The following is a 24779-nucleotide window of genomic DNA, read 5'->3' as shown; positions in this document are numbered from 1 at the left end:
TTTCTTGAGAGAAAAGAGTGAAGCTTCTAACTTGGTTAGAGCACTGTGTAAGTGATGTGAACCCATAGGATTGAAATCCTTTAAACCCACAATCAAATTGGAAACTCACCCAAGAAAGCCAATAAATTAAGTCAAGGAGATCTAGACCCGTTGAAATCTTGTTTCAAGAAGCTAGATTGCAGTGAGAACGTTATAAAGATTTTTGCCTTTGATGAGTTTTTAATTCATTCAAGAACAAGTGGAGAAATCTGAAATTCTATTTGAAAATAATTCATTCAATAATCAACAATGCAAGGGGCGGCTATAAGGTTTTATAAAATCCCTTCCCTAAAACCCTAGGTGTCGAATATGGCCTTTAACGAAATAAATATATGGGCTGAACCTCTTAAAGCCCAAATAACCTAGACTACACTCCTATAGCTAATAATAGAAGTCATTTTAATGAATCAAAATAGGTCCAAAGCCTTCAACTATATAAACATAACAATAGACTCACAAGCCTATACTTATTAAAATAAAATCTACACTAAATTCCTAAGTCATGTTGCTCCATTCCATAGCTTGTATCACATCGATTAAAACTGGTTTTTATTTTCTCACGCTTATCTTGAATGTTGGGGTCTTGTTAGTTGAATTTGCAAACTCTGTCCAAGTGAATTGCACCAAGCCTTTTATTGCTTTCTTGATCTTTTTAGCCTTTGACCTAGTGATTGGCCCATTTGGAACGTGCAAATGATCTTTAAGATTCGGTTCACCTTGATACCCATCATTCTCTCTCTTCTCAAAAGGATTTGATCTCGAATTGCCACTTACGTCAAATGGAGAAAGATCAGAAACATTGAAAGTAGTAAAAACATTATACTTACCTGGCAGATCCACTTCATACTCATTATCATTAATTTTTTTAAGGATTTGGAAATGTTTATCTTCTCGAGGATGCAATTTAGTTCTTCTATGGGCTAACAATATTTCTTTGCGCATGTGAACCCGAACCCAATTTTTTGGTTCAAAGATGGCGCATCTTCACACTTTATTGGCTTGGGAAGCAAAATTTTCATTATTTTGTGCAATTAGAAGTCATATTCTCTCATGAATTGACTTCACTAACTCGGCTTTCTTTTGTCCATCCAAACTACTCCTTTCATCAACAGGTAAATGCATCAAATTTAAAAGAGTAAGTGGATTAAAGCCATAAATAATTTCAAATAGAGAGTAAGAAGTAGTAGTACATATAGTCTTATTATATGCAAACTCTAAAAATGACAAACAATCATTTCAAGTTTTTAAATTCTTATGAATTACAGTGCGTAAGAGTTGAGTTAAAGTCCTGTTGACTACTTGAGTCCGTCTATCAGTTTGTGGATGACAAGTAGTGGAAAATAAAAACTTAGTACATAATTTTCCCTATAAAACATTTCAAAAGTAGCTAAGAAATTTAACATTCTTATTAGAAACAATACTCTTAGGTATACCATGGAGTCACACTAATTATTTGAAAAACAAATTAGCTATATTTGTGACATCATCTATTTTATGGCATGGAATGAAATGTGCCATTTTGTCAAATCTGTCCACAACCACAAAATAAAATCTCTAGCCTTTTTGTCCTAGGCAGGCCAAAAACAAAATCCATAGATATATCTATCCATGACTTACTAGGAACGGGTGAGGGTGTATACAATCCATGCAGTAAAATATTAGATTTGGCATTTCTACATGCAATGCAGCTACAACAAATTCGATTAACATCTCTTCTCATCTTAGATCAAAAGAAATGTTCATGTAAAATGTCTTAAAGTTTTCTTGACACCAAAATGTCCCATTATTCCCCACCATATGCCTCAGCACTAATAACTCACGCATAGAATAACTTGGCAAACACAGTTTGCTTTATCTAAACAGATAACCATCATACTTTTTAAACTTACCAAATGTCGCTTTATCACATGCCATGTACACATTTGAAAAATCAATGTCATCGACATATGTCTTTCACATATTTGAACCCAAACATTTTGGCACTCATAGAAGTAAGAAAGACATACTTCTTTGATAAAGCATCAACAATAATGTTCTCATTACCTTGCTTGTAACGAATGACATATGGAAATGTTTCAATGTATTCCATCCATCTAGCATGTCTCTTATTTAATTTACATTGACCCTTGAAATATTTCAATGATTCATGATTGGTGTGAATAACAAACTCCTTAGTCCACAGGTAGTACTGCCACGTCTCTAGAGTACGAACACAAGCATAAAGTTCTTTGTCATAAGTGGGATAATACGGGGCCACTTAACTTCTCACTGAAGAAGGCTATGGGCCACTTATCTTGCATCAAAACAGTTTCAATTCCTTTTTTTTGATAAATAAAAAAATGGTTTCAATTCCTATTCCTGAAGTATCACATTCAATTTCAAAATGTTTGTTAAAGTTCGGTAATGCTAACACAGGTGCAGAACAAAACATTTCTTTAATAGTAGTAAATGAATTCGCTTGATCAACCCCCAATGAAATCCCACATTCTTTTTAATTATTTCAATGAGTGGTGCAGCAATGCTGCTAAAGTATTTAACAAAATGCCTATAAAAGATAACTAGACCATGAAAGCTTCTTACCTCAATAATACCTTTAGGTGTTAGCCACTCCTTGATGGCCTTGATTTTCTCTTCATCAATTTCAATACCTTTTGTACTAACCAAATAACCAAGAAAAACAATGTTTTCCATGCAAATTGCATATTTATTGAAATTAGCATACAACTTTTCACATTTCAACACATCGAGCATACATCTCAAATGTTCAATATGTTTATTTAAGTTCTTGCTGTACACTAAGATATCATTAAAGTACACGACTACGAATTTGCGTATGAACACGTTGTACATGGTTCATTAATCTCATGAAAATGTTAGGCCCATTTATAATTCCAAATAGCGTAACCAACTATTTATAAAGCTCACATTTAGTCTTAAAAACAGTTTTCCATTTATTTCTCTCGTTCATTCTAATTTGATGGTATATACTTTTAAGATATATTTTACTGAAAATACATGAGCCATGCAATTCATTGAGCATATCATCCAATTTAGGAATGAGATGACGATACTTTACTGTAATATTGTTGACCGCTCTACAATCAATGCACATTCTTCACATCCCATAATTCTTTGGCACTAGTAGTACTGGTACTGCACATGGGCTCATGCTCTCTTTCACGTACCCATTCTTCATCAAATCTCCAACTTACCTTTGAAACTCCTTTGTGTCCTCTTGATTACTCATATAAGCCGGTCAGTTTGGAATAGCGGCTTTCGGTACAAAATCAATTTGATGCTCAATATGTCTAATGGGCGATAACTCACTTGGCATCTCTTCGGAGAATACATCCTCAAACTCCTACAACAAATAAACAGCCAAACTAAGAAGTGATTGGTTAGTTTCATCAAAATTAAGATAAGTTTTTTTGTAAATAAGATAAATCATAGGGCGATCTGTTAAGAAAGTCCTCTTAACCTCACTCTATTTTGTATAAAAACTCATATTTATCTTTCATTTTCTATGTGCAAGCTCTTTTTTTTTTCTCTCATGGCTCCACTCTTTTTTTTTTACTCTCAGCTACCTTTCTATTTTCTTTTTTACTCTCTTTTTCTTAAGGTTTTGTCCCCACTCTCATTGTTTTTGTTCTCTCATTTTTTCTCTCTTGTGTTTTAGCCTCACCCTTTCTGTTTTACTCAATCTCACTTTTTAATTTCAGTTGGTCTTTATAGACCTGCTTTGAGGTTAAAAGACAAGTTTGATTATTTTTTCATCCTTTACAAAGCTATACCTATTCCTGAACCCGTCATGAATACCTTCCTATCATACTGCTAGAACCTCCTCAACAAAATATGGCCAGTATGCATATGCACTACATCAAAGGATCTCATCACTATACCTCCCAATGGTAAAAGCCATCAAAACTTGTTTATTGATCTTAACCTCCATACATTCATTCAACCATTGCAGCTTATAAGGTTTAGATACTATAGTAAAGGTAAGCCCAACTTTTCAACTAGGGTGATATTAGCTACGTTGGTGCAACTTTCCCATCAATAATCATACTTTACACATTGTTGTTAACATAACATCTAGTATGAAATATGTTTTCTCTCTGTTGCTTCGTATTGTCCACCTTAATTTGTGTATTGATAGCAAAGCCTAGCAACAAGAGATTGACTTGTTATGGAGTATTCCACTGCATCATCATCTTTGGCATCAACCAACTTTAGCATCTCATCACTATCATCCTCACTTTCAGTCTTCACCTCCTCATTGTCATGCATAATCATTACTCGCTTATTTGGACGTTGAGATGCGATGTGCTTTGAACCTAAACATTTAATATTTCTGTTCCTTGGTGGTTGGAATTTTACCTTGGGTTTGTTCCTGCTAGTTCCCTCATCTTTTCGCTTAGGTGATTCGGCCCCTTTGCTACAAGTCGATCATTTCTATCCCATTTTGGTTTTCAATGAGTGTTAGAAACCGAAGTATACCTTACTGTCTTTTTTCTCTTTAATTACCTCTCTACCTTCATAGCCATGTGCACTATGTCTTCTACCTTTACATAATGCTGTAACTTAGTTACATTGGTTATATCCCTATTCAAACCACTTAAAAATCTGGCCATTGTGGCTTCATGATCCTCATTTACATTAGCTTGAATCATAGCCACCTCAATCTCCTTATGGTAATTCTCCACAATCCTAGACCATTGTGTAAAGTTTTGTAATTTTTGGTAGAGGTCTCTATAGTAGTGTCTAGGTACAAATCTCCACCTCATGAGAGCTTTTAACTCATCTCATGTTTCTATAGGCCTCTCATGATTTCTTCTCTTATTGCTCACTAATTAATCTTACCAAATAATTGCATAATCAGTAAACTCAATTATCGCTAAATTCACATTCTTCACCTCTGAATAATTGTAACAATAAAAAATCAACTATATTTTTTTCTCCCACTCTAAATAGGTTTCATGGTCAGTTCCACCTTAGAAAGATGGTTTTTTCATTTTGATACTCCCAAAGTTCATATTTACCCCGTCTCGATCTCTTAGATTTCTCCTAAATCCTCTTCCACGCCTACCTCATCTAGGTCTGCCCATTCCACCCATCCTAACTTCATATATTATGTCTTACTTATCCTCACCATCGTATTCATTCTCATACTCATTTTCAATGCTAGGATCACGTCTTCTCCTATTTCGCCCACATTGCAGAATTCTAATCACTGTATTTTGTTGATCCATCCTATTCTTCACCTCCCCTAACACTAATTCAACTGTTTAAACTGTTGAAGCATGGCTTGCAATACAAAGAATGAGTTATCCGCCTCCTCTTTTAGTTTTGAGTCATTCTTATGAGACATCTTAATGCTCAACAAGAATGTCAGTAGTCAAACCTTACTCTCTTTTGTGTGTACACTCAAATATTGGCACTCTACTCGTATTTCACTCTTAAATTAGTTTTTTTTCCAATATTAGTCTCACACTCTCTTGCTTTTTACATCACCAGTTTCCCCTCCAAGTTCTTTAAGAATTAATTAAACTAAATCAAGATGCAACCTTGTATTATTCTAACCATCAATAGATTCAAGAAACAAGAAAGGAATAAAATGACATAAAACTCAAGGAATTTGTATGAGGAAAAGAGCAATTAGGAAACAAGATACCAATCAGCATGATGTATTCGACCCCTTTGAAGATGAGGATCAATCAACACCAAATCACTTTTTTTCTTTCTCTCAGTCATTTTTGGATTGCAAAGTATTTCAAATAACTATCCGAAATTTCTTTCTTTCCTGGCTCTGATACCAAATGATGTAAATCCATATGATTGAAATTTTTTGAACCCACAATCAATTTAGAAACTCACCCAAGAAAGCCAATAAATCAAGTCAAGGAGATTTAGATCCATTGAAATCTTGTTTCAAGAATCTAGTACGTGAGAATGCTACAAAGGTTTTTGCCTTTGATAAGTTTTTAGTTCATTCAAGAACAATTGGAGAAATCCGAAATTCTCTCTAAAAGTAATTCATTCAATAATCAATAATGTAAGGGGCGGCTACAAGGTTTTATAAAATCTCTTCCCTAAAACCCTAGGCGTTGAATATGGCCTTTAACAAAATAAATATTTGGGCCAAAACTTTTAAAGTCCAAATAACTTAGACTACACTCCTATAGCTAATAATAGAAGTCATTTTAATAAATGAAAACAACTCCAAACCATTCAACCACATAAACATAACAATAGGCTCACAATCTTATACTTATTGAAATAAAATTTACACTAAATCTCTAAGTCATGTCGCCCCCTTCTATAGATTGGATCATATATATTAAAATTGGTTCTTCTTTTTTCAAGCCTATTTTGAATGTTAAGGTTTTACTAGATGGATTTGCAAACTCGGCTCAAGTGGATTGCACCAAGTTTTGCATTGCTTTCTTAATCTTCTTAGCCATTGACTTAGTGATTGGCCCATCTAGAACATACAAGTGATCTTTAAGACTCGGTTCATCTTAGTGCCCATCAATAAGAAACTTCAATATGAACTAGGAAATCCCATAGCCAGAATTAAGAGTGTTCATGGTAGGGAATTTGAAAATTCAAGCTTTGAGAGATTATGTGATGAAGAGGATATTCATCAAGAATTCTCTGCACCTATCACTTTATAAGAAAATAGAGTGGTCGAAAGAAAGAAAGAACAAAGTCATCCAAGAAATGGCATCAGTCATGATGCACAGTAAAGGCCAGTTTGGATGTTGAGTTGATTTGAGTGTTGAAATGAAAGTTGAAAATTAAATAAAATATTATTAGAATATTATTTTTTAATATTATTATTATTTTGGAATTTGAAAAAGTTGAATTGTTTATTATATTTTGTGTTTTAAGTTGGAAAAATTACAATGATTATATGAGATGAGTTGAGAGGAATTAAGAAACCAAACGCAGCCTAAGAGCATACTCACTCATTTCTTGGGAGAAGTTGTAACATTGTATGTCACATTGTAAATAGAGTCTACCTTAAACCAAGCACATCCAAGAATTCAGGGTTGTGCATATGACTTGAAAAATCGTTGGATCCGATTAAAATGACCCAACCTGAACCACCTTTTATTGGGTTGTTATCTGATCGGGTCTCCAACCCGACTAGTAATGGTTTTTTTTTAATATATATATTTTTATTTTTTATTTTTATTATTTCTTAGTGTCAACCCGTTCGATTATAAATACAAACTCATATTCATTTCTCAGACTCAAACCCTAGTCACCCAACTCCTAAGTCCCTTGAACGGATGAGAACCATTGCCTCCCATCTCCATTTGTTTAGCTAGTTGCATCTTGGGAAAAACCATCGGAGAAATTGGTTTTTGGCTGCACCCAAATTTCTCAACACCACTTACCTGCACCACTTTCCTCGGGTTGGAGTGGTTGCTTCAGCTTACTCAATGGCAAAGCAAAATAACATTGACCAAGTTGAAGCACTTCATCTTTGTTCACCGCAGATACGATGTCGTCGAAGTCCATAAAGAAGACAGCTTCTACAGACGAGGAGAATTGCATCGAGTTCATCGATGTGCAGAATGGGTAGATTTATTTATTTTATTTTTGGGTAAAGGTCGGGTATATGGGTTCGACCCGATTCTATTTTGTTTGAGTCGGGTCGAGTTGGCTTGGAGCCTTAAATGGGGGACGTTTGGGTTGGGTCAGACACAAACCCAGTTGTGCCAGACCGGGTTGTAGCCCTACAAGACACCATATAAATTGTGGAAAGGAAAGAATTCAAATGTAAAGTACTTCAGAATATTTGAAATAGATGTTACGTAATGAGAGAGAAGAAAAACTTGGCTAAGTTTGACCAGAAGAATGATGAGGGAAGTTTTCTTAGTTATTCCAAAAATAGCCGTGCATATAGGATTTACAATCAATGCACTCAAACTGTAATGGAATCCATAAATGTGATTACATAAATATAGTTGTAGATGATACTCCTAGAGAGACATCGAGTAAGGAAGAGCAAGAAAATGCGCTAGGTGAGACTAGAAATGAAGATTCTGATGAGTTTATGAAGATTCCAAAACATCTTCCAATAAAAAAGTCAACACTCCTAAAGAGCCGTGCATATAGGATTTACAATCAATGCACTCAAACTGTAATGGAATCCATAAATGTGATTACATAAATATAGTTGTAGATGATACTCCTAGAGAGACATCGAGTAAGGAAGAGCAAGAAAATGCGCTAGGTGAGACTAGAAATGAAGATTCTGATGAGTTTATGAAGATTCCAAAACATCTTCCAATAAAAAAGTCAACACTCCTAAAGAGCCATATACAAGAGTCAAGTTAAATCATTACCAGGTAACATCATTTGTAATTTGAATGAAACTAAGAAGGAAAGTGATAAATCAGCTGGCTCACTCAAGTTACATTTCACAGATTGAATAAAAATGAGTAGAAGAAGCTTTGAGTGATGAGAATTGGATAAATGCCATGGATGAAGAAATAAATTAATTTGTTAGAAATGATGTTTGGTACTTAGTTCCTAGACTTGAAAATTATAACGTGGTTGGTACCAAGTAGATTTTTAAGAACAAGTCTAATGAAAATGGTACCATTGTGCGAACTAAGGCAAGACTAGTAGTTTAAGGGTATGCTCAGGTAGAAGGAATAGACTTTGATGAGACATTTGTACCTGTTGCCAGACTTGAATCAATCAGGATATTATTAAGTATTGCCTGCCATATGTGTTTCAAGTTTTATCAGATGGATGTCAAGAGTGCATTCTTGAATGAGATCCTTTAAGAAGAAGTACATGTCGAGCAACCAGAAGTATCCAGATCATGTCTATAAGTTGAAGAAAGCCTTATATGGTCTAAAACATGATTCTAGAGTTTGGTATGGGAGGGTGACTACATACCTATTAGGCTATTAGATCACAAGTTTTTGAGATATGGTGTTGACATGACACTATTCATTAGGAAAGTTGGAGATGATATAACAATTGCTCAAATATATGTGGATGATATTATGTTTGGATCATATATTGATGCACTTGCTCTTGAATTTGAGGAAGAAATAAAAAATGAATTTGAAATGAGCATGGTAGGTGAACTAATATTTTTCTTAGGTCTTCAAGTGAAACAACTGGAAAGCGGGATGTTTATATCTCAATCAAAGTATGTAAAGGATCTTATCAAAAAAATTGGGTTAGATGGCAAAAGTCATGCCAGAACCCCCGTAAATACAAGTGTTAAGTTTAGTGCTAATTTAGTTGGCGAGAGTGTTGAACAATCTCTTTATAGAAGTATGATTGAGAATCTACTATATCTCACTGCTAGTAAACCAAACATTGCATTTAGTGTTGGGGTATGTGCTAGAGATCTCAAGTCAATCCCAAAGAATCCCATTTGACAGCTGTCAAGTGCATACTTCGCTATGTAAATGAGACAGTTAATTATGGAATCTAGTACTATAGGGACTCAAATACTAAGCTTTCTGATTATTCTGATGCAGATTGGGCAGGTAATGCGGATGATAGGAAAAATACATTTGGTGGGTGTTTTTATGTAGACACTAATCTTGTGGCTTGGATGAGTAATAAACAAAAGTCTATATCCTTGTCCACGGCTGAGGCCGAATACGTTGCCGCTAGAAGTTGTTGCACACAATTACTTTGGATGAAGCAGATGATGAGTGACTTTGGCATTACTTAAGGTGTCATGAGTGTGTAATGTGATAATATTAGTGCTAACACGTCAACAAATATTTTCCAACTCTCTAGGACCAAGCAAATAGACATTAGGCATCATCATCTTATTCGAGAACTTGTGGCAACATATCTTGTGTCTCTTGAGTACATTCCTACTGAACACCAATTAGCCGATTTGTTTACCAAATCCTTAGATGGGCTTCGATTTAAATGTCTTAGGAAGGCTATTGGTATTGGTGCATTGACTCGAGAGTTGATAGTCATGCACATGCATTACATGCATATTTTATGTTTCTGTTTTGCGTATTTTTTTACTTATTTTTGTTTGGTATTCTCATATTTTTCAATTTTTTGTTGTTATGCATCTTCATGTTATTATATTTTTAAAAAAGGCATAAGATTGTGCACATGGATGTGATAAGGACTTTAGTGTTGGCAATTCTAAAGATCTAAGTGCATGTATCTTTTGAAAATTGTATCATATGCCTATATAGGTCATAGACCAGATCTTGGAAAATAAATCTTAGAACTAAATCTTTGTCTCTCTCTTGGAAAAAACCCTTCGTTCTCTCTCCATAAAACCCTAACAGACTAGATTGACCGACGGGGGTGGGAGCTTTGACTCCTTCCCCCTTGCCTTTCCCCTTCTTCTCTCTATTTGATGTCTCTGTGTTAGTTTTTCCTTTTGTTTTGGGTTTTTGTGGGTTTTTAGGTAAATAAAGGAGGGGAGTTCTGGCGGGACCGTTTCCAGCTACCGAACGTCAACACGCAACCCACCAGAGCGTTGGCCAGTTGCCAATCTTCAAGACCACCGAACGCGGGGCTAGAAGGGAGGGAGCATAGCCCGCATGCGCGGGACGGAGCTTCGGACAGACCCAGAGAGTGGCTGTCACGTGCCACCGAGGAGCCACCTGCCGGCTCAAAACTTGGCTCTCTGGGTCCTAAGACTCCGGGTGACCATCGATCGACCGTCGGACCCCCTCTAAGAGTGGTTGTGTTGCACGCACCATTAGTTTGTTTTTTTCTTCCGTCTGTTTTATTAGTTTTTCTGGCTTTTGTCCATCCGTTGGTTAGTGTTTTTCTGGGTTTTGTTTTGTTTTCTTGTTGTAAACTGAGCGGGTGATGGGTTTTTTGACTGGAGATAACCGGAGGCTCGTGCTGTGGAGAAAGGCAGTCGATGTTACAGCCAGTGGACATACGGCCAACCTCTGATGGAGGTTCTGTGGTCCGCACGCGAGCTGGGTACTCGTGCTGTGCTTGGGCTCCTGATGTCGTCGTCTGGGGTGGGTGTGCCGCTGGGCCCTTGCCACTGCTCGGTTTTGTTGGTGTTTGGTTGTATGATAGTATAGTTTTTATGTTATTTTGTTTGTAATAGATTAGGAGTACGCTTTTGGACTTAGTGTCCAAAGCTGTGATGTCCCTTAATCCACCTTTTTAGAAGGTTGGAGGGGCTGATCATTCTGTTTTATACAAAGTGTTTTTTCTCTTTGGAGAGGTTTAGAAGTTAAAACAATGTCCGCTACTTTGTGTGCGGGGGTACTCCAGAGCAGATGCGTAGGTTGGCTTATAGTCAGGATTTTCCTGTATTGATAAGTCACATTTGTAACTTCGTTATGATGAATGGATTCACATTTTCAAAGAAAAAAAGAAAAAGAAAAAGGTCACAGGTTTAGAACATGAGTATTATTTGTAATTTGCGACTTGCATCACACATTACACATAGCTCAGTCAATTGACATTTTGCCACCTTATGAGAGTTTGGGAAGGCAATAAGAGCTGTAGAGGAGCTCTACTTGTATATAGAATTGACCATAGGTTAGATGACCTCATTATTTTCTTTCTTGTTAAAAAAATGATGAAAAAAAAAAAAAAAAAACAAACTAAGGGGTATCATTTATTACCCATTGGCCATTACTAATACATGAATTCAAATAGAAGTCTCTAGGTCCTAGTAGTATTAAATTTGATTTTCAGTGTCTTGAAAGAGCTTCCCTAGCATTAATGGTTTCTTGTTATCGGGAAGAAATCCTAGTTTCTTCAATATATTCATCATCCATGTTGTCTATTTCCTTCTTCTATTTAACTACTTGCATTCATGACTTCTCTATTAATACCATCCTCGTTATCCTTATTAGTGAAACACTGGTTTGTTTGATATATAGCAAAGACCGTAAGCAACATATCGAGTGATAGTTTGTCAAACAACTACCTTTTTAACTTTTGTTTAAAGGTCTCTAGTTGCTTTTATAGTGCTGTCCAACTACGTTCTTAAATATTCTAGATCCAACTTCCAAGCATGTATTCAAGGTCTGTTTGGATGCTAAGAGTATATCAAATCATTTGTGAATAGTAATGAACTGTTTGTGAATAGTAGTGGAGTAGTCTGAAAATATCTTTGAACATTTGTGTTTCCAAACAAACCATTAAAGAATCAATCATGGGATCATATATGACAAGAATAATAGTCTCTATTTCCAAAAGAAATCATAATTATCGTACATACTTGACAAACAAGATAGAATCAAAACTCTATTGCAAATGAGATTTTGACGAGACCATTGCATTCAACCAAGGTGTCTATCATACGTCAAACAAACCAAAACCACAAACCTTGTCCAACCAAGTCTTGTATTTGATATCTAACATTATGGAATCTCGAGTGAGAGTTAGAGTGAAATTTTGGGTTGGGTTTCTTTTGCACGCCTGCGTGATTTTCTAACATCATTAAACTCCTTTTCTCCTCTTTACTATCCACACTTTTAATAACATTGAGACTAGCATTGGGAGAGTAAGGGGTGCTCGCATTGGGAGAGTAAGGGGTGCTCCTTCCCCACACCCATGTGGTGTGTTGTCGGAATACCAACTGGTTTTACAAAATACCCTAAAAACTATGCATGTTATTCAAACCACCAAAATAAATTGGTGTCACTAAAGAAACGATTGATGGATACATTGTGTGATATTTTGAGTAGTGGCGATGAGAGTCATTTAGAAAAGTAATGAAATGTTTTTGTTGTTCAAGTTATACAAAATCGACACCACACATCAATAACTATTAAAACACCAAATGCAACGGTGCTGTTTGTGTAGTGATTAAGATCCGGAAGTCCTTTATTAAGATTTGTTTTTGGTGGCATTAAATTATTTTTGCCAATCATCCATTATCACCTATCTCTCAAACTTTTAATTCAATATTAATTCACTTATTCCTATTAACGTTGGCTACGTATAACTTGGTCTCATAAAAATATCAACATATTATAGAGGTGTAAACCAATTTATTTGGTTCGGAGAGGGAATATATACATACATATTGTTAGGGTGAACACAAAAAGATACATAAATATATTTTCTATTATTTTTTGGTGAAATTAAATTGGCAATCTAGTAAAAATAAACTCACAAATGAAAAAAAAAATAAAAAATCAAGTAACTCACAAGCAAATATCAAGATTTTTTATGTAGAAAACCCTTCAATGCAAAGGGAAAAACTACAATAGCTAATCCAATTAAAACTTCCACGATCAACAATAATGGGTTTATAGATTGTCTTTGTCTAGAGTGATCTCTAGAGGCTGCTAGAACATCAAGAGTATCTATATTTTTTGTTTAAAACATAAATACCACAATGCAGGTGGATATCAACCAAAACAACAAAAAAGATTTTATCAAATGTGTATTCGCAGCAAACAACTAGGGAGGAATTTGGAGGAATTTCAACGATCAGTGTGACATCCCCAAACTCCACTTAGGATTTGATAGAGCTTTGAAGTGCCGGGACATATAACATAAGGCTACATGCCCTCGTTTATAACAGTAAAGGATACAATGCACCTAGCATGCTTCAAACAATATACAATATTTGTAATAGATAATTCTTTTCTTTGAACAATACACAATGTACCATAAATACTACATCCCAAAACATAATCATGATATAGTAAATACACATATCCAAAAGTTATAACATGGTTCCAACTAGTCTATAGCAAAACAAGCATAGTATTGAAAGTGTAACTCCTTAGTTACAAATAGACATGATTCTAATCTAAGTGCCAAGCTTTTTGCGTAGCTCTACTATTGTAATACCTGAGTCTTACTACATAGGTCTTTACATCATTTTATTTTATTCTTAAGTTAAATATTTTTAAGATAAATATTTTTATTATGTTATTATTTTATGTGGGTTATTAAAATAAATTAAGGGCATGATTTTAAGACCTTGTAATACTTTTTTCTTAAGCTTTCTAATTTTCATTATTTAAGAAATGACCCAATTATTCTCTACCATTGGATTGGTAGGTGAAAAAGTATTTTGAGGTGGATAGATGTCCACCATTCATTTGCTTCCTTGTGATCGAAGAAGGGAACAAAAACCAAAAAGCTCTTGCTCCTTCCTCTAAGTCTATGCCTAAGGCAATCAAAGAAGGGAAAAAGACAAAAAGCAAATTCCCTAAGTGAATCCGTTGGTCATCCTAGCTTGTGAAATAAGTTTTGAATAAAAGTAGATTTATGCCTTTTATTCTTCTTGAACCGTTGGTCATCTCTCATAGCTTATGAGATAAGCTTTTGACCAAAAGGCAATTTAGCATTTTTCATCTGAACCTGTCAGCTTCTAAGGCAAGAAAAGAAGAAAAATTTTCTCAAGCACTCAAGTCTCTCACCGTGCGACACTACTACTCTTCTCTCCTATTTCCATTCTCCTTCCAATCTTAAGCCAAGCACCCATTATTTCTTCTTCTCAAGAGGAAAATAACAAGATAAGAGTACCATTAACCTTTCTCTTTTGTGTATTTCGAACCTAGCCTTGGTTTAATCAAGTAGGTTTTCTGTTGTTGTTGATGTTTCGATTTTGGATTTCCAGTCAAGGGATTCGCGTGCTCTCTAGTTTCCAAGCTAAACTCACCTTTCTCTTCTCCATTTTTTGTTTTGGGAAGGGATTCACCAAAGGTATAAACCCTAACTTGAACTCCATTTGATTGGGATGTTGTTTTGAGGCTAATCGAATCATGTAACAAGCTTGTATTCCGGATTTTGTTCCTTATCTCTTCATGTTGTGATTCCTAATATATATGCCCTGTTTTGGCTTAGTCGTATATATATGGGAGCTGCTTTTGTGTTGTGCATTATTATATTTCAAAATGAAGGGGGTTTTAGCAAACAAACTTGTTTTAAATCTCGGATGACTCTTGGAATGCTTTGGGTCTGTTGGAAATGTCGTATATAAAATATTGTTCTATTTTGGGGTCTTCCAAGTAATGAGGTTTCTTCAAAAAAGAAACTTAGAGTAGTGTTAATTGGTTTATATCATACTATTAAAGATGTTAAAAGATTAAACTATAAACTTGATGTTTAAAGATTTTTAAGTTTATTTGATGGGTCATTCTTGCTATTCTCTATGTTATGCTTAATTAAATAGTGTATGTTAATTAGGCTATTTATTATATTTATGTCACTAGATTTATAAAATGGATTGGTATTAAGAAGAGGTGACCAAAGGTGCAAAAAGTACTATAGTATGTAAAGCTGTCCAAGAACTCTTAAACCTATGCTATACCATGTCTTGTTTTGGAAATAGTCCATTTATGTTGCTCCACTTTTTAGTTATTTTTTACCTAACCCAAGAGTTCAAATGTTGAATAAACTAGCCTTTTATAAAGATGGACCACGAGTTGATTTCAAAGGGCATGTTTCCTTGTTAGCCCACTTAAGATGCCTAATTTATTTTAAAGTCATTGTTGAGCATTTCCAAATTTGATCTCTTATATCCATAGCCCAAAGTGAGCTTGAACCAAAGAGATTTTGCTTGAAGCTTATGAAATCTTAACTACTTTCCATGTAAGCTATTAAATGGTCTTTCATGGACAATTAACATGTTTTAGTATTAATTATGTTCCTCTTGTAAGGGTTAGACGAGATGTTAGTTACTTGAAGAAACGCTAAGGGTAGAAATGGAAGTTAGATTTATAATATTTTGGCTTTCTCATTTAAAGGGAGCCTTAAAGGATGTTAGATGAGTATTAACACACTTATGTTATTTATTGGAATATGACCTAAATTGACATTGGAAGTATCGTGGAGCATAGAGGTAAGTAGTTATGATCATGCTTCTTACACAAAGTTCTCTTATGAAAGAATGTCTCTCTCTTTTCACAGGTTCTTCTAAAGAAAGAGTAAATGTATATATTATGTACAAGCCTTTCTTGGTAGTCCCTGTTAAGTACCTTATCGATTATAATTATTTGTATGTGTATAAGGTAATGCATGCACGTAGATTCTAAGTCATGAGACTTTCATACATGTCCTCTCAAATAACTAATGTCTTACTTATATGTAGCATGACATGAAATGCTCTTTTTTTTTTTTTTAAAAAAAAAAAAAACACATATGCACTTCACTAAGAAAAATTTTAATTGTAAAGAAAGGAAAGAAATGAAAAGAAGGTTAAGGTATGAAAATAGGTAACAACATGAAAGATGATGGTTTAGCTCATTCTTTTAAACGACGTTTTTTCATGAATAAACTATAAAATGAAAAGGATTAAATGAAAGAAAGAAATAACTGAAAGGAAATGAATATTTTAATGTATGAAACTATGTAATGGCAATGACTGATAAATGAATGATGGTACCAAAGGACTGGGCAGATTGCAATGTCGGGTAAGTAGTATTGGGAGTGCACCCAATGCTGCTCCCTAACAGAAGAATTCCTAACCCACGGCCATGGGTGGAATCAGGTCCAAATGACTGCTAACCCCAACACATGAGGCGTAAAAGCATGTACCGGCCAAATGAAAGTGAAACATGGAAGTAATGTTATGCATGAAAGTTTTGTTTAAATGTTTATGCATGAAAGTACTGTTTAAATGTTTACGCATGAAAGTATGATTTATTTCTTAAACTTTTTATACATTAAAGAATCGTCAAAATCAGCAAAGGTTTATGTATGCATGATTTCAAAAGAAAAAAAATTAGATGATTAGTAAGTTAACAGCATGGTATACTGCTTACTGAGTATTGACTCACTCCGTGTTTATGTTTTAAACATCCAGGTAATAACGAAGAGGCTAGGGAGTAGGGCATTACTGTAAGAGGGAGAGGCAAACGCTTAGTGTCTTGCCTGTTGGTTTGACCTTACATGGATGATGGTTTATGCTTATAGATGTTTTTTTTTTTTTTTTTTTATGTTGGGATGGGTCCCTTGTGGGGACGTTTTGTTGTGTTTGACTTTAAATCATGTATCTTTTGGTATGGTGTAATCATTATGGTGGGGTGGTGGTAAACCCTTATACCTTGACTTAGTGCCTTTTTGTATGTATGGTAGAGATGGAGTCCTTTCCTAACTAGAATAGTTATGGTTTGATGAATGTATAATGGACTCTGAGAGCCTTTTATGGATGAATATTTGAATAGAATGTCTATCAGGTGTTCCCTTTATTAAATTAGAAATTTAGAGTATATGTGTGTCATGTTCATGTTGATCGCATATTACTTGAAAAAAAAAAAAGAGAAAGAAAGAAAAGGAAGAGGGACAGGTATGTATGTAGCGATTCCACCCTTCTCAGGCGGGGTTTCTACAACTATCAACTCAAAACGAGGTCCTAAAAACCAGAGTATCAACTTTCTCATCCTCCCGAGGCTTCTCCTCGGCGTACTCGACATCCTCTAGGCAATCATCTGCTTTTTTTTTTTTTTTTTTTTTTTTTTTTTTTGTGTTTCTTAACACATCGTTTACCATTTTGGGAGAAATGGTAATTGGGACTACCACAATGAGATTTATAAAATCTTAGCAAGTAAGGCTTCTAAGCTACCAAAGATATGAATAGGCATGCATGACAATAAATGACATGTATTCATGATATAAATTTGAACATGCGTGATATGACTTGAAAATAACGTGACTTCTCATGAACATAATGTGACTTGACATGAATATGCGACCTTGCTGACATATAGGTGTTTTAAATAGAATGACCTGACAAGTTGAATGATTTTGCCAGTTGTTTCGTCGGGAATATTTGAACAATCAGAATGGTTATGCCCAACATATTTCGTCAGTGATACTAAAAAAATTAGAATAATTATGCCATGAGTATTTTAATAAAGGTACTCTAACAATCAGAATGATTATACTAGAAGTACCTCATAATAGTTTTAATGGAAATACTCTAACAATTAGAATTATTACGCCATAAGTATTTTAATAAAGATACTCTAACGATCAGAATGATTACATTAGGAGTATCTTATATAAGTTATTAATGGAGATACTTGGACACTATTTCATGATGGACTCGTATGACACACGACATGTATCCATGGCATGTAACAGATAAACAAGTAATAAATGACATGAAATTCATGGCATGTAACAAATAAACATGTAAGAGATAACAAATGATGACATTCATGTCATATAATAGATGACATGTTATTCATTACGTGTAATAGATAAATATGTAACAAATGATGACATTCATGGTATGTAACAGATGACATGGCATTTCATGGCATGTAATATATAAACATGTGACTATTAATAAAAGGCATGGCATATCATATAATAAGAAATGATGAACATGATTATAAATAATATGATCTTACCACCACACATACGTAAAAACAGCGAGAGTAAGTTAGAAGCTAACTTATAGATTTTTTTGTATAAAGCGAAAGCGCATCATATGTTAAGTGAACATAAAAAAAGCGTGAACTAAAATGAGGTATTTTCTAGGGTTAAAAATATCTCACTAAATTCTTATAACATATAACTTACTAACTTAGGGCTAATATTACAAATTTACTCTTTTACTTGTGGGAAATTATAATTTTGCCTCTAAAATAAGGATTTTGCAAATGAATTCCAAAACTTATCAAAATTTACATTCCACATGTAAATCTTGTCCTAAATCCAAATATGAACTCAGCAAAAAAAAAAAAAAAAGGAAACTAATCAAAACTATGAGTAACATACCTAGGTGAATTCATGTATTAGGCCAAAAACATGATTTTATTGCTTCTTATCTTCTAACATACTAACATGCTTAGATTGAATTTATCAACTTTCAAAAATCACATCCTTGGTTCTAACATAACGCTAAGACACAAATTTACAAATTTCATGAAAACTTAAACTCACTACACCATAGGAAATGCCATGTTCTTGGTTTAACACTTCTAAATCAACTCCAAGGACTCCAAAAGTCAATAAATACTCTCCTAACATCTTAACTATTCAAATAAAAGTGAAAGCATACTTGACCAAACAACCAAAAATCACAAAATATCGCTTAGAACATTTGATTTGTATAAAAACCATAAAACATGTATAGCATACCTTGGACTTGAAACAAAGTGACTAGATATTTGATTTTAATGCAATAAATCTTGAGGTAACACAACCATATACCTCAATTTCAAGTCCTAACTAGATCAAAGCATTAAAACTAGCATGTTATGGAACAAATTTCATCAAAGGACACGACCAAACTTGAGAGGCTCTAGTTTGAGTTTAAACCAAACTCTTGCATGTTCATCAACAATCCATAAAAGATTTAAACCATAACTCTTCAAAAATACACTCTTAACACATAAAGCAAAGCTCAAGAAAATTGTATATTCAAATCAAAGCCATAGGATTAAGTTTCTAGAACTAAAATCACAACCTAAGCCAAAACAAAAATTGTTTTGAGCCAATCGGTTTCTATCACTTTGTAATCATGCAAAACTCTATTATAAAAATATAAAGATGTTTTGAACCAAATCATAACTTGCATATAAACATGTTAACACTTCATCCTGTCAAGATCTAACCATAATTTCACCAAAAACTTCATCAAACATTGAAAGTTCACACAAACCTCAAAATTGCAACACGAAACCTTTCCATCATCAAATCCAACTTTCATAAATCAAAACTCAATGAAAAATTTACCAACACACACCTAAATAAAATAGAGTCTAGACTCAATGTTAGATAAAATGGAAGAGGTTAGAGCTTAATAAAATACTTACAAAGATTGGAAACTCAAGAGACAAAATTGTCTAGATTTGCTCTCTAGCTCTCTCTTGGTTTTGTTTTCTAGAAATGGAAGGAAAAAGTGGACCAAGTTTCGAGGAAGTGAAAGGGGTGACTCGTGGTCGAATGTGCTTCCAAGTGTAGAAGTGTCAAGTTGTATCAAGGATAAGTCCAGGATTGTATTCCACAGGGACAATGGGTTATCAAAGCGTATAAGAGATTTGTGAGTAACAAATGAATCAAGTATGAGAGATGAAAATAAAATTCAAATGCAATGCAAAAAGATAATCGAAGTTGAAATTAGAGTTTCTAAAAAAAACAAATTAACGAACACTTGGGTTGGATATAAGACTCTCTTTATTTCAGATTCTAGATAATTTTTTCGATTAACAATCCAATCCAGGTAGTGCTAATCGGAAGATAAAATGTTAAGCTCAAGTTTTGCAATATTTTTTCTAAGGGATTCTCTACTTTACTAGCCAAACACACATTAACAAACAATCGAGAGAAGTCTTGATAATTTTCAAGCTTTTGTTGTGCCTTACGTCAACAACAAAACAAGAGCAAGAGCTGCAATCTATTTTCAATTTAGATTTGACTAGTAATATAGTGAAATCAACGTTCAATCACAACATATTGCATTAAACTAGAATCCAAAACAAATCACGTCCCATTCCACAACCCAAGTTTTAGAAATTAGCTACACATGATATTTCTAACAACAAAAATAAGTCTAAGATGAGTCATGACAAAATTTGAAAGCAAAAGAAATCTAAAATAAAAATGAGCCAAAAGCCAAAAATTAACCAAGAAGAAAGCCACCTCTAAGATGCTAGTCGAAAGAAAAACGTAAAGAAGAAGAACAAAGACGTCGAACTGCTAAATGAAAATTAAATGCATGAAGACAAAGCAAACCGCCTTCTGTCCAAATGAAAAAGAAGAGAAAATAATTAAACTTCAGACTACTCTACTCTCTAGAGCTAAACGAAAAAGAAGAATGAAAATAAAAACAAAACCAGCCACTTCTTTAGTCTGAAAACGAAAAGGAAAGAAAAAATTAAAACCAACACCAGCCGCCCAAGGTAACCAAGGACTACCCTGCTGCTCCTTCAGCTTAAACGAAAAAAGAAAGATAAATAATCTACTCTGCTACCCGAATGAAAACCTAAAGAAGCAGAAAAAGAACCAAAAAAAAAAGAAACTGGTCGCCCAACGTCTTAAACGAGCAGAAAAGAGATAAAATTCCAGCTACTCTATCCTAGTGCTAGGTCTGGAATGAAAACAAAGTAAAGCTCCAACTAAGCTGCTCAACTGTAGTCGAATGAAAAAGAAAGAAGAATAAAAACAAGTTAAGCTACTGCACTGTCCTCAAAACAAAAACAAGAATACTCCAAGCTAAGCTACTGCTGTAGCCGAATGAAAAAGAAAGAAGAATAAAAACAAGTTAAGCTACTGCACTGTCCTCAAAACAAAAACAAGAATACTCCAAGCTAAGCTACTGCTGTAGCCGAATGAAAAAGAAAGAAGAATAAAAACAAGTTAAGCTACTGCATTGTCCTCAAAACAAAAACAAGAATATCCCCCTGGTACTGCTGCTTCCAGCTAAATAAATAGCTGATTCCCTGCTGCTGTTGCTTCCCGTCCACATGTTTACTGCATGTGTGTTGCACTTTTCTGCATGTGTGATGTGCTTCTGCATGTGTGAATGGGTGTCTTTCTGCTGCTGTGTTCCTGCATGTGTGAATCCGAATGCTTTGCTGGTCTGCATGTGTGAACTGGTTTGAATGATGCTATCTGCTGTAACGTGCTGCGTGTGTGAGTCTATTGCATGTGTGTGTTGCATGTGTGAGTCCAAATGCTTTGCTGGTTTTGCATGTGTATTGCATGTTGGTTTGCATGTGTGAGCTGGTCCACGTTTTCTGCATGTGTGCATTTCGAATGATTGCTGTTCGAAGTGGTCTTTTTCTGCATGTGTGAGTCCGGCTGTGTGCATGTGATGTCCGAGTGAGTTTGTTTGCTGTCCATGTGATGCTGCTTGTGTGAGTGTTCCTGCTCCACTCATAATCAATTCTTTTATTTCTTTATAGGTCCCACTCTTTCTTTCTTCCATAAATGCCCTATAATATATAAATGAAATGATATTATAGTTTAAGTATTTCAAGAGCAAATATGAGACTTTGATGTGCAAAATATTATCATCAATAAATTTCCATTAAGTGTTAAAATTTTGGTGCATAATTAAGTGTTCAACCATTCTTTGATATAATAAATCACTCACTAAAACAGCTTAATTATGCATTTCTAACACTTCATCAAGGGGCGTGGGGTTTAGAGGAGGGGTTGACTTAGTGGTTAATTTATTACACTTTGATGGGAGAGATTGATTGTGAAAGTGGGGAAACAAGGGTTGGAAGTGTGCGGGAAAAAGCTTAGCCAAGTGGGTGACTTTGAGGTGCTTTTTGGTTGCTTGTTTTACTTGCCAAAGGGGTACTATTTGGGGCTAGTCATGAGGTGACATAGCATGTATGGTAGGTATGGCCTTGTAAGGAGAATGAAACTTGCTCAAGAGGCTTAAGCCAAGGATAGGCTTAATTGAATGGGCTCAATTCGTAGTTTTAATGGGGTTTGGTTAAAGTTTCGGTCATTATTTTGTTCAAATCAAACTTTTGTGATAAAATGAAATTATCAAGATTTAATGGGGTGGTTAGGGGTGTAAGAGTGCGTAATTGGGTGGTTAATTGGATGATAAAGTGATTTAACCAAGTGATAAAACACTTAATCAAAATTGAGTGGTTTAGGGCTTGTAAACCAAATTTTGGGGTTTTGACCATCACATGAGACTTAGGGTTTCGGTTGGATTCCAATAGTTTGAAGTTTCATTAGGACTAAAACCATCTTTTGGTTGGATGGAATAATGTTTGGTGTAAAAGGCATAGTGACGTGGCTTGAATCATACTCCATCTCCTTCACATTTGCTCTCCATGTGACAAGTGTCCTAACACTATTCATATGAATGGCTAGAATTGTGCCATGCCCATTGAAAATAAACATCAAGGCTGTTTGGGACATTTACACGATGATTTGACAGCTGCTATAAACAGGTGCACATGGTGCTCGCTCGGGGTGTTACTATTCATAAAAAAAATAATAAATATCAAAATATTTTTATTGCACCCTAAAATTTGAAATATTCCTACGAGTCCAATGATGTAATTCTTTTCATAAAGTTCTACTTCTAAATGCCTTAGTTAAATAGAAATGCACTCTCATCCACCATTCATTCGTAAATTTAGAAACATATTATTGCACTGTAAAATTTTAAATATTCATCAAAATTTAATGGTATAATTCGTTTCATAAACTTATACACCAAAGTGCCTTAATTAAATAAAAAGGCAACTTCGTTGCCATAGTAGATCAGGATCTGACTAGACTAACGGACTAAAACCTAATCAATCAATTACTCGGCTCTTGAAATCTTGAAACATGACGTTTCTAAAGTCTAAAGGAATTCACCTATTGAATTTCATTTCGGCTTGTTACAATCATCACTTGTCAAAATAAATTTCTTACTGTAACAACCTTGCCTTGGGAAGAGTGGAATCGCTACATATATACCTGTTATTTTTTCTTTCTTTTCTTTCTCTCTCTTCTCATTTTTTTTTTCTAGTAATATGCGATCAGCATGAACATGACCACGTGTACTCTAAATTTCTAATTTAATAAAGGGAACACCTTATAGACATTCTATTTAAACATTCATTCATAAGCAGCTCTCAAAGTCCATCATACGTTCATAAAAACATAACTATTCTAGTTAGGAAGGGACTCCATCTCTACCATACATATAAGAAGGCACTAAGTCAATGTATAAGGGTTTACTATCACCCCACCATAACGGTTACACCATACCAAAAGATACATGGTTTAAAGTCAAACCCAACAAAACGTCCCGACAAGGGACCCCTCCCAACATAAAAGGACATCCATAGACATAACCCATCATTCATGTAAGGTCGAACCAACACGGTAGACACTAAACATCTACCTCTCCCTTTGTAGTAATGCATTGCGCCCCAGCCTTTTCGTAATTTCCTGAACGTTTAAAACATAAACACAAAGTGAGTCTAATATTCAGTAAGCATTACACTATGCCGTTAACGTACTAATCATCTATTCTTTTTCTTTTAAAAACATGCATACATAAACATTTGCTACTTTGACAATGCTTTCATGCATAAACAGTTTAAGAATTTAATCATACTTTGATGCATAAACACTTAAATAGTACTTTCATGCATAAATACTTAAACAGTACTTTCATGCATAAATACTTAAACAGTACTTTAATGCATAAACACTTAAATAGTACTTTCATGCATAACATTTAAACAGTACTTTCATGCATAACATTTTTTTCATTTTTCACTTTCTTTAGCCGGTACACACCATTATGCCCGTGTGTTAGGGTTAGCGTTCTTTTGGACCTAATTCCGCTCGTGGCCGCTGGTTAGGAATCCTTTTTTGTCAAGGTGCAGCACTGGGTGCACTGTCAGTATTACTTACCCGGCATTGTAATTTGTCCAGTCCTTTGGTACCATCATTCATTTATCAGTTATGGCCATTACGTAGTTTCATACATTAAATCATTCATTCCCTTTTAGTCCTTCCTTTCTTTCATTCAATCCTTTAATTTTCAGTCTTTTTCATTTAACAGTTCATTCATAAAAAAATATCATTTAAAAGGATGAGCTTAAACATCATTTTTCATGCAGTTTCGTATTTTCATACCTTAACCTTCTTTTCATTTATTTCATTTCTTTGCAGTCAAACATTTTCATTATCTTTTCTTAGTCCCATGCATATGCATTTTATTTTGGAAAAAGAACATTTCATGTCATGCTTATATATAAGTAGGGCATTAGTTATTTGAAAGAGCATGTATGAAAATCTCATGACTTAGAATCTACATGCATGCATTACCTTATACACATACAAACAATTATAATCGA

The sequence above is a fragment of the Carya illinoinensis genome, chromosome 8 (assembly GCF_018687715.1).
Source record: "Carya illinoinensis cultivar Pawnee chromosome 8, C.illinoinensisPawnee_v1, whole genome shotgun sequence".
Classification (NCBI taxonomy): Eukaryota; Viridiplantae; Streptophyta; class Magnoliopsida; order Fagales; family Juglandaceae; genus Carya; species Carya illinoinensis.
Note: the sequence above shows the minus strand (reverse complement) of the source record.